Source organism: Orcinus orca, chromosome 17 (assembly GCF_937001465.1).
Source record: "Orcinus orca chromosome 17, mOrcOrc1.1, whole genome shotgun sequence".
Taxonomy (NCBI): Eukaryota; Metazoa; Chordata; class Mammalia; order Artiodactyla; family Delphinidae; genus Orcinus; species Orcinus orca.
In genome coordinates this window covers 51177814-51186359 of record NC_064575.1, presented here as the reverse complement: position 1 = coordinate 51186359, position 8546 = coordinate 51177814, and positions in this window count along the sequence as shown.

Genomic DNA, 8546 nt, shown 5'->3' with positions numbered 1-8546 from the left:
AACAAAGACCCTATAGCTTTTCATTAGCTGAGTTATTGCCAGGAAGGAAGAGGAGTCTTTCTTCTTCCTGTTGGGCTCTGCTATTATCACAGGGTGTGAGAACTTCCCCTTCAGCCCTCCTGGCTCTATTTAATTGAGGTTTCTATTTATTAATTTTTTACATTTCCCCCTTTTAATCAAGATCTTTCTCTGAAAGCATCACTGATCAGGAGTCAGGTTTTCAGTTTCAGTGGCTTTTCGTCCCTCAGTGCCAGGAAGGATCTTTCCTGGGTGTAGTGTCTCACGTCAGAGGGAAAGTACACAGACTGGAAACCTATTGAGATCACATTTGTGTAGCAAGAAGAGGTGGGAGGGAGGACTCTCAGGCACTTTTTATCTAAAGTCCTGTTAACAGATTATAGACACTGGAGATCTGAAGTGTTATGTCATTATCAAAGGTTTGGTGGCAACCTTCCAAGAGGTCTGGTCAGAAATGTTGGGAAAGCTGTCTCATCAGGTGTCATCTGCTTCAATTCTGGGAAATCTTTACTTTCAGCTCACCAGATTATGTGCAGGTCCAGTCAAGATTTGGTGCTTTCTTTAGGTGTGTCATGTGAATCCAAGAGTCTATTCCCCAAACTTTGGTGGCATCATATGGTAATTCTATGTTTAATTATTTTTTTGAGGAAATACCATACTGTTTTCCATAGTGACTACAACATTTTATATTCTTACCAACAGGACAGAAGAGTTCCAATTTTTCCACATCCTTCCTAACACTGGTTATTTTCTATTTAAAAAAAAATAATATCCATCATGATGGGTATGAAATGGTATCTCATTGTGGTTTTGACTTGAATTTCCCAAATGATTAGTGATGTTGAGCATCTAATTGGCCATTTGGACATCTTCTTGGAGAAATGTCTATTCAAGTTCTGTGCCCATTTTTTAATTTGTTTGTTTGTTTTTTGTTGTTGTTGTTGAATTGTTGGAGTTCTTTATGTATTCTGAGTGCTAAAAGCTTATCAGACATAGGATTTGCAAATATTTTCTCTTATTCTGTAGGTTGCCTTATACTCTGTTGATTGAGTCTTTTGATGCCCCAAATTTAAAATTTTGATATAGTCTGCTTTATCTAATTCTTCTTTTGTTGCTTGTGCTTTTGATGTCATATCCAAGAAATCATTGCAAAATCCAATGTCATGAAGCTTCTCTTGTATTTTCTTCTGAGTTTTATAGTTTTAGCTCTTACCTTTAGGTCTTTGATTCAATTTGAGTTAATTTTTGTAAAAGATATGGAAGGGGTCCAAATTCATTTTTTTTTTTGCAATATTCCCAACACCATTTGTTGAAAAGACTGTCCTTTCAAAATTGAATGGTCTTGGCACCCTTATGGAAAGTCATTTCACTGTATATGTGAGGGGATTTTGGGGGGGAGCGGTGCTCTAGTCTATTGCATTGGTCTATATGTCTGTCTTTATGGAAGTACCACATATTTTTGTAATTGGGAAGTGTGCATCCTCCAACTTTGTCCTTCTTTTTCAACTTTGTTTGGCTATTTATGGACATACACCACCTTAACCAAGTAGTAAAAGTTAACATTACAAGAAATGAGGACAGCTGACATTGTGCCCCTCCTGAAAGGATGCACTGAGAAGGACATAGCATCACTTCTGTGTTATTCCTGCCAAACGAACAAACAAAAAACCTCTCCTGAAAAATGAGAATATATCAAACTTTCAAAAAAAAAAATGTCAAGAGCGGGCTTCCCTGGTGGCACAGTGGTTAAGAAGCCGCCTGCCAATGCAGGGGACAGGGGTTTGAACCCTGGTCCGGGAAGATCCCACATGCCGCAGAGCAGCTAAGCCCATGCGCCACAACTACTGAGCCTGCACTCTAGAGCCTGCAATCCACAACTACTGAAGCCCGCGCACCTAGAGCCGGTGCTCCGCAGCAAGAGATGCCACCGTAATGAGAAGCCCACGCATCGCAAGGAAGAGTAGCCCCCACTCGCCACAAATAGAGAAAGCCCGTGTGCAGCAATGCAGACAAAAATAAGTAAGTAAGTAAGTAAGTAAATAAATAAATAAATAAAAATGTCAAGGGCATGAAAGACAAAGACAGAGGCCATCTTCCAGATTGAAGGAAATTAAAGGGACATGATAACTAAATGTGATATGTGATCCTGGATTGGATTGTAGACTTGTAAAGAACATTGTCAGGACAATCAGTGAAATTTGAGCGGGATCTGTGGATTAGACGGTAGTATTGTTTCAGTGTTAATTCCCTGAATCTGGGTCATTATATCTACAGCTTACTTTCAAATTGTTAAAAAATTATATTATACAAAATTACGTATAATATCGAAAGTTATGTATAATATATATACATATACAGAGACCTAGGAACAGAGGGAGATTAGAAAGATAGAATAACTAAGCAAATGTGGCAAAAGGTTAAAAATTAAATGTTACCAGTTAAGAAGAGTACTTGGGAGTTCTTTGTACTATTCTTGCAATTTTCTGTAAGCTTAAAATTAATTCAAAGTAAAATTTTTAAAATAGAAGAATGATGGCTAAATATAGACATTTTCAGAAAAACAAAAGCTAAGGAAATTTGTTGGCACTAGACCTGCAGTGCAGGAAATACTTAGGAAGTTCCCAGGACTGGATAGAAATGATCCCAGATGGGAGCCTGCATCTGCAGGAAAGAAGAAAAGCACTGGAAATGGTAAGATTTCTAAACAGCACTTTCAGACTTGTAATTCTATATGGTGGATTAAGCACATGTGTTTAGCTCCTCTTCCTCCAAACCCCTAAAAACTACTGTAAAGGATAAAGTTATAAACCCGCAAAAATAAATAGAGGGCATCAGTTGACCAGAGGTTTCAACAAATTTCTTAAGACTGAAGGTGGGTGATGGGGTAAATACTTAATGAGGCAGAGAGGAAGAAACCTCACTTAAAAGAAGGCATGGTGGATATTGTAGTTGAGGAGACTGTACAACTACTTCTCATAAACCTGGAGAGGCTGAGGACTCAAAAGTGCCAGGTCTTCTGAGACAGCAAAATATGGGGCTGAAAATAGAAGAGTTACTGTAAAGTTTGTAGGCAAAACATTTAACACACATGCATCTCTGTAGAGAATGACCCATTCTCCCCAAGCAGAGAAAGAGAGACAGAGAAAGCAAGAGTGAGAGGGAAAGATTGACTGATTGATTTCATTTCGAAAGAAATTGAAAGATGCCATTTGTTTCTTTTTTGTGTGTGGTGAAAACACTTAAGATCCACTCTCTCAGTAAATTTCAAGAACATAATACAGTATTGTTAACTATAGTCACCATGCTGTACATTAGATGCTCAGAACTGATTCATCTTAGTACAAACTGAAAGTTTGTAACCATTTGACAGTATCTCCCCATTTCCCCATTTTCACCCCTCAGCCCCTGGCAACCACCATTCTTCTCTCTGATTCTATGACTTTGACTTCTTTTTTAGATTTCACATAGAAATGAGATCATACAATATTTGTCTTTCTGTGTCTGTCTTATTTCACTTAGCATAATGCCCTCCAGGTTTATCCGTGTTGTTGCAAATGGGGGGGATTTCCTTTTTATGGCTGAATAATATTCCATTGTATATAATTTCACAGTGTATGCATACATTAAAGTATCACATTACACACTTTAACAAGAACAAAAAAATCACATTGTACAACCTAAGTTTATACAATTTTTATTTGTCAATTATACCCCAATAAAGTTGGGGGAAAAGGAATTTAAACAAATTCATAAGACCAAAAACCAAACACCAACACACAAAAGAAATGAAAAGAATTGTCTGGTGAGAGACTGAGCAGTGAGCATGTGAATTAGTGCCTTGATCAGCACATGACCTTCTCATTTCATTTTATAAATGAAAGCCTAATGGCTGCTCCCTGTCTGCTCACCTAAAGTGACACCTGCCAGTTGACAAGCCCTGCCATGGACACAGAGCTGGCAGTGAACTTTTATATTGCCTCATTCTTAAGTATGCATGGGCAACCGAAAATCTTCGGAGCTAGAAGTGTGCAACATTAAAGAAAAACAAAACAAAAATTACTCCCTAGGAGTTGATTCATGGAAAAAAACAACTTTAAAAACTTTACAATTAGTGTCCTCAGATATATCTATATCTATAACTGAGAGGGAGAGAGAGAGAGATCCCAGGAAACAAAAGAATCGAAATCAGAGTCTCAAACTGATATCTATACACCCATGTTCATAGCAGCATTGTGCACAATAGCCAAAGGTGAAAACAACCTCAGTGTCCATTGACAGACCCATGAATATATAAACAAAATGTGGTATATGTGTACAATGGTCATAAAAAGAAAGGAAAGAAAGGAAATTTGACAACATGAATGAACCTTGAGGACATTATACTAAGTGAAGTAAGCCAGTCAGAAAGAGACAAACACGGTATGATCCTACTTATATGAGATACCTAGAGTAGTCAAATTCATAGAGATAGAAAGTAGAGCAGTTGGGGAATCCCTGGTGGTCCAGTGGATAGAACTCCATGCTGAGGATGTGGATTTAATCCCTGGTCGGGGAACTAAGATCCCCCCAGAAAAGTAGAAGAGGTGGTTGCCCGGGGCTATAGGGAGGGGTAGGGTGATGTGGGATGGAGTGGGCGTGGAATAGGGAGTTGTTTGATGGGTGAGGATTTTCAGCCTTGTAAGACGAAAAGGTTTTGGAGACTGGTTGCAAAACAATGTAAATATACTTACTACTACTGAACTGTACATTTAAAAATGGCTAAGATGGTAAATTTTATGTTATGTGTATTTTAACATAATTTTAATAATCACAATAACAAAAGATGCTTACAGGCAGAATTCCTTCCCACATCCAAAGTATAGATTATAAAAGATTTGGGAGGTAGGAGGGGATGAAGATAGCTGAAGGGAAGGGTAGGATCATTAATATCATGATCTAAAAAGGGTATAGAAATGTTGTTAAAAATTGATAGACCCAGAAATAAAAGTCAAAATATATTAAAGTTACTAATGCAACTTAGTTAAAGTGAAACAAAGTTTTCAAACTCTTTATTTGAATAAAACTTCAGCACAGACATAGAATCAATTTTACCTTCATGCATAAAGGAAGAGCAGGGAATCTGTAAAAGAAGTGTCCTAGTTGTTTACACTTTCAGAAAACAGTGATATCAATTAAAGTATTAGCAGTAGGGCCCAATTTATTTTATTTTATTTTATTTTTTAATAAATTTATTTATTTTTGGCTGCGTTGGGTCTTCGTTAATGCCCACGGGCTTTCTCTAGTTGCGGCGAGCGGGGGTTACTCTTCGTTGCAGTGTGCGGGCTTCTCATTGCAGTGTGCGGGCTTCTCATTGCGGTGGCTTCTCTTGTTGCGGAGCACGGACTCTAGGCATGCGAGCTTCAGTAGTTGTGGCACGCAGGCTCTGTAGTTGCGGTGCACGGGCCCAGCCGCTCCGTGGCATGTGGGATCTTCCCGGACCAGGGCTCGAACCCATGTCCCCTGCATTGGCAGGTGGATTCTTAACCACTGTGCCACCAGGGAAGTCCCCCAATTTATTAAGATAATCAATGATCACTGCAGACTTATAAGGGTCAGGGTTACATCTCACAGGACATAAACTTTAAAGATCATGGTTCTTAAGACTTGTTTGTACAAATCACTTACAAGGAAAGTTTTAGTAACAGAAAACAGAATAGGATTATCTATTTTCACACAGATTTCCACATTGAAGAAAGTAAGATAGGGCCTGTTATCAAGTCACCACTTCTGAGGAAAGAGCTCTGTGATGCAGAAGATTTCTGCTTTTCTCTAGCCTCCAGGGAAGAGGCAGGACTGGCTGACATTGAGCCCCCGGGCCATGGCAAGGTCTACTGATTGTTTGTTCTGGTCATACCATGCCCTATCTGGCATAATAAATAAGATACCTTGTCTCAAAAAGTCTTAATATCTCCTCTGGGAAGAATGAGAATTTTTCTTTTTCTTATCTTTTTAGATTTCTTTCACTAAGGGCAAACATTTAGAATATCATTGTTACCACTGATGGGGACAATCAGCTTGAGGAACTTACAACACACATTATGAAAAAAGGGGAGAGGGGACAAGAGCATTCAACACATGGAATGAGGCATATATATTTTTTATCTATTAGTAACCAGTAGAGTAACTAAGAAGGTGATACTGGGAGAAGCAGAGGAGGGGTAGTAAGGAGATATAACTGAGCTCAATGCTTATCTATCATAGTAGGAAGTTAATAGATAATGTCTTATATTGATAGATCAAGAAATTTATTTGATAGCATGTTATGCTATGATACTGAAGGGGAGCCAAATATGCCACCCCAAAATATACCACTTTGGCATATTGATTATTTTGAATTAAAGTTACTCAAGAAACAGCTGGGCAAGAAGGACATGCTGACTTTTCTTTAACCCTCTGAAAGCAGGAAATAAGTCTCCCATGTGAAAGGCACCCTCCCTGTAGCAGGAGCTAGAGAGACATCCTTATCACTAGAGGTAGAGGATTTAGAACTCTCTAGAAGGCTGTATAAACAAATCTTATTATTGATATTTCACTAATTTACTACCTCAAGTCCAATTTTCTTTGTCTTGTCAGTTCTTCACAAATTTATTGTCTTTGTCTAAAAGGTATAAAAGCTGCCTGCTTTGGTCATTTCTTTGAGTCACATATTTTTTATGAGCTCCTATACATATGAAATTAAATTTGTGTTTCTCCTGTTAATTTGTCTTATGTCAATTTAATTATTAGACCAGCCAATAGAAGGGAAGAAAGGAAAAGTTTTCCTTCCCTATAATATGATAGCACATTATTGCATGATGATAGAATAGTATTAGTGCTTTCACATGATAGCATATGATTGCATAATGATAGCTATGATTCGTAAATGTAAAGCTAATCAACCAAAGAAATGGTCAAAGTAATTACTTCTGGAAAGAAGGATGTCAGTAGGGCTTATCAAGAGAGAGAACTTTATAACCATGAGCATGGATTAGTTTCCTTATTAGGTGACTCTGGGCAAGAAACTGAAAAGGTAGACTGGAGCAGACTAGAACTTGCTCTTTCCCTATGTTAGGAGCATGATCTTGACCTGCAAGCTATGAGAAGGCCTTGACAATCTTAATCTGGGAAGGAAATTGTCAGTTGTGTGGGGATAGCCAACATAGGAGTCCCTTATGAAGCCTCCCTTAGGCTGGGAGGGGGCCCAGTATTGCCTCTAGCTCTGGCTTATTCCCAACCCTCCCTACCTTCCTTCCTCTTCCTTTCTCTCCCTCAACAAATATTTATGAGTGTTTCCTATGTGCTGAAAACGTTAGTGTATTACAATTATTGACCAGAGAGTCAGTGTTCCCCCAGGTATGGGACAATTCACTGCAAGAGGATTTTAAGTGGTACACAGCCACTGCACTAAACAAACAAAACAAAACAAATCACATAAATTGCAAGAATTAAAAAAAAGAGACGGGGAAACCTATAAAATAGAAGTAAAAGACATTTCAAGCAGTTGCAACATGTAGCCCTTATTTGGATCCTGAGTCAAACAGTTTTTTATTTCTTTTATTATTATTATTATTATTTTTGCAGTACACGGGCCTCTCACTGTTGTGGCCTCTCCCGTTGCCGAGCACAGGCTCCGGACGCGCAGGCTCAGCGGCCATGGCTCACGGGCCCAGCCGCTCCGCGGCATGTGGGATCTTCCCGGACCGGGGCACAAACCCGCGTCCCTTGCATCGGCAGACGGACTCTCAACCACTGCGCCACCAGGGAAGCCCTGGAATATTATTGGTTTTGATCTGTGTTTTCCAGATATAAGGAAACCCTTCCCCTCATGCTAATTATGACAACGCAATTTGGTAAATTACCTCTTTGTAAGTAGAACTAAAACGTTAATTTTTTCTCTCTACCTGATCCATCCAGAAATCGGAAACTCTTAGGTTCTGAACAGACTTATCAGGTGAACAAGAAAGGCTGCCTCCTGGCAGGTACAGGAATCTTGATATTTTGGGGAACTCTAGAGGAGAGAAGTTCACCCAGGCAGAATCTAATGGCAAGTCCTTGGCATGACTTTCCCGGCCTTGAGAGGCCTATTAAAAGTTGTCTGAACAAACATATGGACACCAAGGGGGGAAAGTGGTGTGGCAGGTGGTGGTGGTGTGATGAACTGGGAGATTGGGATTGACATATATACACTAATATGTATAAAATAGATAATTAATAAGAACCTGCTGTATAAAAAAATCAATAAAATAAAATTCAAAAATTCAAAAAAAAAAGTTGTCTGAGACTCCTTATGAAAAGTTCCAGTACAGCCAGTGTAAAAAACCCTATGTGACCAATTAACCAGACTTATTTGGTAAACAAATTAGTCTTAATTCGGCTATATTTGGTAAAAGTGAGGGTAATTTTAGAAAGAAAAAGATTATGCTTCAATGGATATTAAATTCTAGTTCTGTTACTTGAGGTCTGTATTTACTCTCTAAGACTCACCTCCCAGATATATAATATGTCTTTGA